We start from the raw sequence: 11235 nt of genomic DNA, 5'->3' as shown, positions 1-11235 counted from the left end.
CAAAGGTCAATGAGGTCAGAGAGAGAGGTAGCAAGACTCTTGATGATTAGAGACGAAATGAAGTCAGTAGATGCGTCAGTATTTTGTTTCGCGAGGTGATATAATCATCATTGTTGGTGTTTGGTTTATGAATGATAAGTCAAGTTTATGTTTATCATATTTGTCATATTCATACATGATATTTATATTCATATTTATATTTATTTATTTATGCATTTATTTATAACTATATTTATATCTATATTTATATGTATATGATATTTATGCGGTAAATTCTCTAATTTGGAAATATGCAGAGTGAACTAGCCAGGGGGGGGGGGGTCATAGCTCCTCAACTCCATATCTTTTCCTTTTTTCTCTATTTTATTTATTTTTTTCTTTAGAGTGGAAAACGAAAAGAGAGGGGGAGGAGGAGGAAGGAAGGGAGAGAGGGGGAGAGAGAGAGAGAGAAAGAAAGACAGACAGAATGACAGACACAGACAGAGACGGATACAGACAAACAGACACAGACAGTCAGAAATGTAGAGAGGGGTGAAAAAACAGAGAAGAGGGGTGTTGACCATAATAGATATTACAATCATTGTTATCATCATCAAACTGTATCTATTCCACGCTTTCGCATTTGTAACTTTAAGAAAACAAAATTAATATATAGCGTATATTACAGTATTTAAAGAAAACGAATGCTTTCTGTTGATCATAGAAAACGTCTTCATTTTAAGGACGGACTTTCTTAACAAATTAAAAAAGTGCATTTGTACAAAACTCTGAGGAATGTGTACATATTTCAATAAAGGATGTTGACAACTAGCCGACCCAGTTTTATGTAAAAGCATTTTCCATAACATGAAAAGTCACCCAAAATGTAATTAATCTGTATTAATGATTCAACTGGGTAAATACTCTGGGAGGAGCTGATACTATATTATGGAACACTATTCTATGTTGCTTGATTTGTCATAATTTTACGATGTTTGTCTAATATAAGGATAGAACGTTGCTTTTAACTAACGTAAATTACATCATAATTTGATATATAACTTTACTGATGATGTTATGTTCGATTATATTGTTTTGATAATGTTTTTTTTTATCATTATACAGCTACAACATGCCGAAATTCATTACTAAAGTTTATATTTACTTATTACTTCGTAATGCCAAGTCTTGATTAACTTTGATTAACACCAATTTAATTATCCCGATTTATAAAAATTCAGAGGATAAAGTAATTCTTAACAGATGACCTATTGTGGCTGCCGACCTGAGTGACCTATGACCTCGAGAGGGAGTCGGTATCTTCACGGAGAACACTCGTGAACCGCCAAACACGAGCGAGTGCTATCAAGACTTGTTAAATTTTCCTAAAATGAATTGTTTACTTTAATTTACTTTAATCCTGGATCCTGGAAAGTAGAAGCCTGGGACGATACCGCTGCTGCCACCTAAACCTAAACGTAATGAAACATATCGTGGCTTTTAGGTTTCTAACTCAGATAAAAAACGTGACCTACCCCGATAGGATATATAATTTAGATATCCCTAACTTCAGTTTTCAAAGAAATCGAAAGCTTTCCAATGTATTCACAGAAAATGGAACGGGACGAGTAAAGAATTTAAATGTCGTATCACTCCACCACAAGGGATTTGTCTTGCAGTTTCCATGTCTCTAACTGTATGTCATTCTACTTTTGGTAATTCCTCTGTTACCATTTTCTTGCTCTTCTATTCTTTATCATCATTAATATTATTCTGTTATCATATGCTTATCATATCTTTGTTATTTAAAGTTAAGCATCTGAATTTTTTTTATTAAATTTCTACATTTCATAATTATTTTAAACAATATTGTAAATTTCATTATAATACTAGAGGAAAACATCTGCTTCCTTCGCGAAGCAGTAGAAATTTATAGAATCTACAGTATCAATTATGAAATCTATGTAAGTATACACATACATATTTATACGTAATATATGTGTATATATATTTATATATGTATATATATACACATATATATACATATATATATATATATATATATATATATATATATATATGTACATATATATATATATATATATATATATATATATATATATATATATATATACATACACACATGTAAATAGACAGATAGATAGATATGTAGACATGTGTGTATATATATATATATATATATATATATATATATATATATATATATATATATATATATATGTATGTATCTGTGTGTGTGTGTATGTGTGTATGTGTGTGCGTGGGGGGGTGTACTGACTTAATTTTTGAGACCAACGGCGGTTTCAACCATTTTTGGTAGAAACGAATCATAATAATGGTATTAGTAACCAGAATGTCCACCTTTACTCTTAATCACTGCAACATGTCTTGGCAGGCCTCGAATGGATTTTTATGCCATGCCTTTATTAGCTGTTTAGGCCAATCAAGCAATCTAATTCCATGATTATCCAATGGGTTTTAGCACATGGTTATGTGGCAGGGAGCTCCATTATGCATGAAAATCCAGTCATTATCTAGCAATTACTCTAATTCGGGTCAGTAGACACCCATCAGTGATGTTGTTTAGATTACCTTTTACAATCTTTAGTCTTCTAGTCTTCCTTTTACAATCTCTAATCTTTGCAGACCACACCATCACCTTGGCTGAGAATTTTACATGTGGTCTCTAGCAGTCGGAATGGTCCTTCTCTAAACTGGTTCTTCTAACAACTTTTCGTCTGGCCATCAATATTTCTACCGTAGACTCACCAGAGAAACAAAGCTACCAATAAGAATACCAATAAGAGTTACGAGATGACTGGAACATTCTAATAAAACCCTCTTGAACTCCATCTCCAACATGATCCTTCTTTTGATCTCGCTTTTTTTTAACCAAACGTGAACATCATATTATATTTCATATTTTGTAACAAACAAATATTTTTTTCCTTTTATGCATATGTAAGAAACGTAGTCAAAAGGAAGATTTCAGTGAAATTTTACCTTTTCCCAATCCATTAATGTTCAATTCTTGTGAGCTCTTTGCCCGGGCCAGTCAGTTCTTCAAGTGATTACGGTTAGTGTTGGCACCTGCACGCATGGTGTCCCGCGTCATTTAACTTTTCCCTAAGTTCTTCCACTCATTAGCCAGTTGTTTGGATGGCTTTGATCAATCATATTTAACCATATTCACAAGCATTCTGTCCTGTCTGGGAGAGGAGACAGACTTCCATACTTTCCTCTTCAATTGGGCACATAGTTTTCCTTTCACTTTTGCAACTAGGGTTTTGTAAACTTTCCTACTGGATTAGAGACGTTTCTTAGAGATAAATTTTAACAGCAGAAAAATCCTCCCGAATCAGATCCTTTCCTCCAAATACGGCCTTCAGTAGCCAATCTTCATATGGTTTGCACAGTGGAAGGGTTAGGTATCTCAGTGGTGGCAGTGCATGTATTTCCACGTATTATAAGAAATAAAACCGGAAACCGGAAGTCATAAAAGTGTTAAAAATTACATATCAATTGTGATAAATGTGAGGAACGAGGGAACGCACGAAATCTTCCAAATTACCAGAAATTTTGCCTGTTATACACACACACACACAGATAGACAAAGTTAGAGAGAGAGAGAGAGAGAGAGAGAGAGAGAGAGAGAGAGAGAGAGAGAGAGAGAGAGAGAGAGAGAGAGAGAGAGAGAGAGAGAGAGAGAGAGAGAGAGAGAGAGAGAGAGAGAGAGAGAGAGAGAGAGAGAGAGAGAGAGAGAGAGTGTGTGTGTGTGTGCGTTTTTATGTATATACAGTAAATATACATACATAAGTACATGTATACGTATTTGTGTGTACACACACATGCACTTATAGTTAGATAGATTGACTGATCGATTGATGTATGTATATATATGTACTTTTTTTATCGAGTGTGCAGTACTGTCGTCATTCACAACTATTGTAATAGTACGTCAATATGTATTTGTTCTTACAATGAATATTTATTTAACAAATTTACGTTTCCGTAATTTTGCAACCTTGCAATTTTCTGCTCATTGCTATCAGTGACTTACTAGTGATAATTACTTTCTCGTGGATGTCATCTGTATTATTGATATCACTTGTAACATTTACAATGATTTCCTCGTTGCTTTCTGAAATTGTTCCAGAATTTAAAGTTTTGTAGAAATGATAAACAACAAAACACTTAATAGAGCAAACATGCCTATACGTCTATATAGTTATGAATAAGGATAAATATAGACATATATGTATTTATACTAATGCAGTAGCACATGCTGGCACATACACGATATACACATGTACAAATGCACCATATGACAGAATGAATAAAGAAAAGATTCATACAAAAAGTATGAATGATGTCAGAATCAAGGAACTATATATAATCATGATAAATAAGGTGACTTAAGAAATAACGCAACAAACATGCTGTTATAATTGTGATGATGACAGTGATATAATGGGAAAGTTAATTGTTAATAATGATCATGATAATAATGACTGATAAAAATACTTTCAGCAATAAAGATGAGAAATGTTGATGATAATATCAGTAATAACAAAGGAGGGGGCAACAAACCAATAAACTTGTGGAATAAACAAACCAATAAATTGATGATGACTAAATGCATAAATGGATGAATGAATATGGAAGCATTTTTATTTACCGTTTCCCCTTTTTTTAGGAGCAAAAGCCATAAACTGAACGTTACAACTGTCCCATTGCTACAAAGGGAAGGAGATAGGAAGGAGGAGAGAGGTAGGGAGAAAGGTAGGGAGGAAAGGGGGAGAGGGGGAGATAGGAAGGCAGGAAAGAGGAGAGAGGTATGGGGTGGGAGGAGAGAGGTGGATAGGAGGGAGGAGAGAGGGAGATGGGGAGGGAAAAGAAGAGGAGATAAAGAGGGAGGAGAGAGAGAGATGGGAGGGAAGGAGAGAGGGAAACAGGAAGGGAGGAGGGAGAAGGGGAGAGAGGGGACGGGAGGGAAGACAGGGATGGAGGAGAGAGATTGGAGAGCAGGAAAGGAGAGAGGGAGCTAGGAAGAGAATAGAGAGCGGAGATAGGAAGGCTGGAGAGAGAGATGGGAACGAAGGAGAGACTGAGTAACAGGGAAGAGAGATCGGAGAAAAGGAAGGGTGCAGAGAGTGAGATGGGGATGAAGGAGACAGGGAGATAGGGATAGAGAGAGATGGAAGGGGAGGAAATAGGTATATGGGAAGGAGAAGTAGAAGAGACTGGGGAGAGAGGGCGAAGGAGCAGAAGAGATGGGGAAGGAGGAAGGAGCGAGGAAGATGGGGAGGGAGGAAGAGAGGAGAGGACATAGGGAGAAAGGGGAGATGAGGACGAAGGTAAGAGAGGGGAAGATGGGGAGAGGGAGGAAGAGAGGAGAGGGAGATGGTGAGCGAGGAGAGAACAAGGTACTTAAAACACCCGCCCATATGTCGTAATTTCTTGCATATGTTAATAAGATTTATTTGTTTCTTTCTTTCATTATAGACTATAGTGATTATCATTATTATCATTAATTTACTATTGTCATAGCCTACCTAACCAGCGTGATTGGAAGGGAGGACACAATGAGATGGTGAACGAACGTTATGGAGTCATATCAATTACGTGCCATGTGGTTTATGTATCTTAAATTTTAATGCTGTTAATATACCCAATACATGCATCTACGACTCACGTGTACATCCCTGCAACAGCCAACAGACAACAGAAATAGTCAGTGCTGGTCCCAAGCCCGGATAAAATAGAGAGAATGATTACCTAAAAAAGGTAACACCAGCACTCTCCGTGGAAAGGAACTGGGGACCCTACCACGTACTCACTCCAAGAGCATCACAACATGAAAACTACAATTAAGTATCATGCTGTGACCACGGCGGCTCAAACATGAACCTACCGTAATAAATAAAAAAAAAAAAAAAAAAAAAATCACTCTAAGCGACCGTATCAACAAATTAGGTCTTTAGGTATTGGCATTAATGCCCCCAATAAGAGATATGGGGAGACCGTAGCGGTGGATTATATCAAGATGAGCAAGAAGGGAGGCAGAGGCAGGAGTATTTTATTCATTTTTTTTAATCAGTCAACACCCAAGGTCATTAGTGGCGTATACAAACTATAACGATAGGTAGGGGCTTGGGGGCGTGATTCCCTATATTGGGCCTCAGTCCCCCGACTACAGCAACAAGCAAGGGATTGGAGAGGGAGAGGCAGTAGATGTGGCATTCATAATCAACAGTGGAGAGGCTCTAGGTAACATAAAGATGGAGGAGAGCCTCAGGATATGCGGGAGAGGGTAAGATTCGGAGGCATCGGCGAGCATTGTCTTTCATGCAAAAAATATGATCTCGCCAGGATAATTTGGAATAAAAAATAACGCCAAGGAATTTGCCAGAACGGTATTGGAGTGGAGTGCTATGTAAGAAGAGTGGAGGTTGGGGTAGAAAATCTGGAGGTAAAAAAGCGAAAGCCACGGTTAATGATATTGCGGGAATTGGCGGAGAGTTGAAATGGATGTGTCAGAGGCAAAGATGACTAAATCATCAACATAAAGTGATGTCTAGATATTAAAGATCACATAGCATAATGATAAAAATATGGCGAATAGGGTAAAAATCAATTAACGATTAGGATAAGTGGACAGAAGAAAAAAATGTTCAGGCGAGGGCTGAGGTCTAAGGTAGACGTGATCCCCTACACTGCGTCTTAGTCTCCGTCTCATTATTTATTTATTGAAAATTTACTGCTGCGTCAACATCTTAGGTCATTTGCAGCATATTCAAAATATAGCGACAGGATGGGGGTTGGAAGCGAAGCCTTCAGGTAAGGAAGTTTTCTTTTTTCAATAAGGTGATGTTTGTGGATTACCAGAATGGTTAATTATCAGAACAGATTTGCCAGACATCAAAGGTCATGGAGTATTATGATGTAGTGTGGCGAAAAGGGTGTAAATGAGTTAACGATTAGGAGAAATGGACAACAGAGGATGAAGGAGAGAGGAAAAAGGAAAGACTACGTAAAATTTGAGGCGAGGGCCGAGGACCAAGGTAGGAGTGACCCCCTACAGTGAGCCTTATTCCCTGCCTCCCGTCCAAGCCCCCTCCCACGACAACGAGGGTCAAGGAATTGGGGGGGTATCCATCTCCTACCCCCCCCCCCCGAACAACAAAGAGCAAAGGATTGGGGGGATGTATATACCAAATATTTCGAATAAAATGTACTACATTTCAATATAATTATTTTTGTGAGAAGAGCGTTTCCATAAATTTAATTTCCATTATTTTATTTTATTTTTTTCTACCACGCCAAAATCTACGGTCATTAGCGGCGTATTTAAAAATATAGTCACAGTGTGAGGCTTGGGGGCAACGCCTCCAGGTAGGGAAGTGATACATGACATCAAAGGTCATATGGTGCTATGATAAGGTAGAATAATGGTTAGGAATGAGTCAATGATTAGGGTAAAGTTACAAATCCTAGAGGGTAGTATGGTAGTTAAAAGGGTGGAGAGAGGGAAATGCTGAGACATAGAAGGGGGTAGGGAGCATTATGATAGTGTTGTGGTGAAAACGGCAAAAATGAGTTTAACGGTTAGGATAAGTAGACAGAATAAGGGGAAGAAGAAAAGACCATACAAAATTAGTTGAGGTGAAGGCTGACGACGAAGGCGGGTGTGGCCGATAGGTAGCGGAGGAGAGCCATCGCCTAACGTTTGTTCCGATGAAATGGAGCTGACCAGATTTATAAGTTTTACAATATGTAATTTATTAGTGCGGAGACTTGATCAGAAAGACTGCCATCGGGTATAACAGTAAGGTCTTAAAGTGGGGGTAATATTCTGTGGCTGGCATACGTGAGAAACGTGGTTGGTGTGATGTAGACATAGCAGCGTAGCGTACTAGAATATCTACCTATTCATTGCCGGGGATTGCAACATGGCTGGGCACACAGCAAAATTTGAGAGATTTAGTAGTAGAGACAAGTAGAACCACCAGTTCTGGATCTTACAGACAAGGGGATTGGTGGAGTGCATAGACTTTATGAGAGTTAACGAGTTACGGAAGTCAATAAAAATAGTGAAGAAGGGAGCGAGTGAGTTTTTTAAAGCATTTTCTCCATTATAATCTTGCTTTAGTTAACATGTCAATAAGGCACACTTTCTTTATTGAAAATTTTCTGCCGTGTCAGATCTAAGGTCCCTAGCGGCATATTAAAAACAATGCATTAAGGTGGGGCTTAATGCAATGTTCATAAGGTCACGTTTATAGCTTCCCAGACTGGTTCATGGCCAAAACAATGGTTAATGGTTAATGGTTAAAAGCAAGAGAAATGTGCTAGACATCTAAGGTCATGTAGCACTATAGTTAATGTTTGAGAAGGGTGGTTGAAGCAGAAAGTGTGGGATTCTGAAAGGATGTCTGATAGGTTGGGAGGTCGGTGAAGGGAGGATAGATGGGGGAAAGCAGAGGTACGGGTTGTTTCAAAACGTGGGCACGATAATAGGATGTGTGGGATTGAAAGGGGAACATTACATAAGGAACAAGGAAGATACGGATAACTGTGCAAGGGACATTGGTTTGAAAGGGAGGTGTGACATAAGGTGTTTTCTGATTGATAAGTATGGATGAGACATAAAGGGAATGTGGGGATGAGACAAAATGATAATTGGGGATTGGTATTGGAGGATGTGTTAGAAAGGTCTCTTGAAGGCATACAATAGATGGACTATAAGAGGAAAGGATATGACGAAGGTCAGGTCTGTGGGAGCGGAAACCGCGAATATTCCAATGAAGGATAGTTATACTTTACTGATTTTGAGGGGGGAAGCAGCTAGAGGGTGGGAAAAGGACTGAGAGGTCTGAGATGGGAGAGGTGTGGGAGTTGGTGTTCTACTAGGAGGGGTATTAGGAGATGGAGGGTCTGAGGAAGGGGATACTTGTGACATAAGGGATTCACGTGTGTATCCAGGAGGGAGTGGAAGGGATAGAGGGGATGGTGGGAGGGATAATGTGGGCGGGGTTGGGGTCGGGGGGATGGGCTGTGTTGGGAGGGGGTAGGAGGATTGGGTGTAGGGGGGATATCGTTAGGAGGAGGATGGATATCAGCAGTTACTTGGAGTGTGGAAGGAGCAGGAGTTGTAAGATTTGGAGGTTGAGTGTCAGTTTTCATTAGGTAATCTTGAATATTTTCAATGGTTTCTTCTAAGGAGTTGGTTTGGGAGTTTTGGGGGATATAGGATTTCTTGTGAGGGGGGAAGAGAGGACTGGTGTCTCAAGCAAAGGAGTAAAGGAAGGTGGAGGTGATTGTGTGGTAGGGGAAGAGGGGGTGGAACGTTTGTTCTGTCTGTTACGGGTAGTGCGAGGAGGGAGAGGGGAAGGTGTTGGGGTTGTGGTGGTGATTGAAATATCTGTAGTAGAGATTGGAGTGTCTGGATTTAGGATGGCAAAAGAGTTTGACTGGGGAAGGTAGGGGTAGAAGAGGGGGGTTTAGATGTAGGGGGGGTGGGTTTAGGATAATTGGTAGAATGAGCAGTATTACTGGAGTAAGGAGTAAGAGAGAAACCACGTCGACGTGCTTCTTGTCTGGCTTCACGTAGTGTGAGTCCAAGTTTGAATCTGAGAGTTGCTACCTCAGACTCAAATTTGTAGGTGGGACAGCCCCTATAAAATACATTATGGGGACCGCCACAGTTGGCACATGTGCGTGATTGTGCAGGGCAGTTAGATCGGGTATGGCCAGGTTGGGCACATAGTGGGCATCTGGCTGTGGAACGGCAATGTTTGGCTGGGTGTCCTAGACGCCAACAATTTTGGCACTGACGTGGAGGAGGTTGGTATGGACGAACAGGGAGGGATTCTCCTCCTATATAGACGTTAAAGGGAAGGTCATGTCTACGGAAGGTAATTTTGGCTATGTTAGTGGGTTTCTTTCGATTACCTCTGGGGGGAATGGAGTAGCATTGTACTGACGTTGCATCATAGTCTGTGAGACAGGCAAGTAGGTCTTCTCCACAATCTGACCAATCTTTGTCATAGATTGGGCAATTTGCTGGGGAGATTGAAACTGTTCCGGTGCAAGTATTGAGGGTTGGATGGGGTTCTGCAAGGATGGGGTTACCATATATGTCTGTTAGTTTTGTTAATGCTATAGCTTGGTTTTCGGATGTTACTGTGACAAGACGGGAGCGGTCGGGTCGACTACGGAAAGAGACTTTACCTACTTGTTTTTGGAGACATTGTTGGAAGAGAAGGGTGTTGTCAGAGTAGGGAGCTGTGGGAGGGATCACGAAAAATCGGTCCCATTTGGCTGCGCTGAAGAGGGTATTCAATATTGTTGTAGAGATAGGGGTAGTCGAAGGGCGGGTGCGTGACGATGAAGTAGTGTTGAGGGAGGTAGTGTTATGGGGAGGTGGGCAATAAGGCTGTAAGGTATTAATAAGGGAGGATGGGGTGGTTGATGTTGGAGGTTGTGGGGTAGAGGTGATGAAGTTGAGCGTGCTGGGAGAGTGGAAATGTTCCTTAAGGATTGGTTGTTGGCTACTGTACTAGTAGGCATTGATGAGGGGGTAGTTGTTGCAGTGTTCGGAGCCGTGGTCAAAGGAGAGCCTGGGGTCAGGGAATCGGGTGGGTTTACATCGTTGGGGCTATTTGATAAAGGGGCAAGCCTCATTGCCCCTAATAGTGGAGATAAGTTTTCATTACTGGCCATGGTAAGCCTGGATTATGTTGGGGATAAAAACAGTCCACCCCTCAGGGTCCCCTTGAGGGGTAAGGGCTAGATAAAAATCAGGGGAATACCGTGCCCATGGCTCCCTCAGGCCGTTCAGGACTGGCACAAAGTCAGCCTTTCATCCTTTCAGCACGGCTCTCACACCTTAGGAGGTGGATAGCAGAAGGGTTTGGTGAAGGGACAGAAACGAAAAGTGGGAAGGAAAGTAAAGACCATGCAAAATTAGTTGAGTCGAGGGCCGAGTCCCAAGGTTGGGGAGTTCCCCATCATTGGGTCCCAGTCTCCGCCTCCTAAGCCCCCCCACGACAACAACGGGCAAGGGATTGGAGGAGTGGCCAAAACAAATAAATGTGCTAGACATCAATGACAGCATGGTTAGGATAAGTGGACAGAAGGGCATGAAGAAACGGGAAAGGAAGGAGGGAGAAGACAAGACCAAGAAAAAATTTGAGGCGAGGGCCGATATTCACGCTTGGGGTGATCCCCTGC

This window comes from Penaeus monodon, chromosome 8, assembly GCF_015228065.2.
Source record: "Penaeus monodon isolate SGIC_2016 chromosome 8, NSTDA_Pmon_1, whole genome shotgun sequence".
NCBI lineage: Eukaryota > Metazoa > Arthropoda > Malacostraca > Decapoda > Penaeidae > Penaeus > Penaeus monodon.
The sequence above is the reverse complement of the archived record's forward strand: the minus strand, read 5'-3'. Positions refer to the sequence as shown.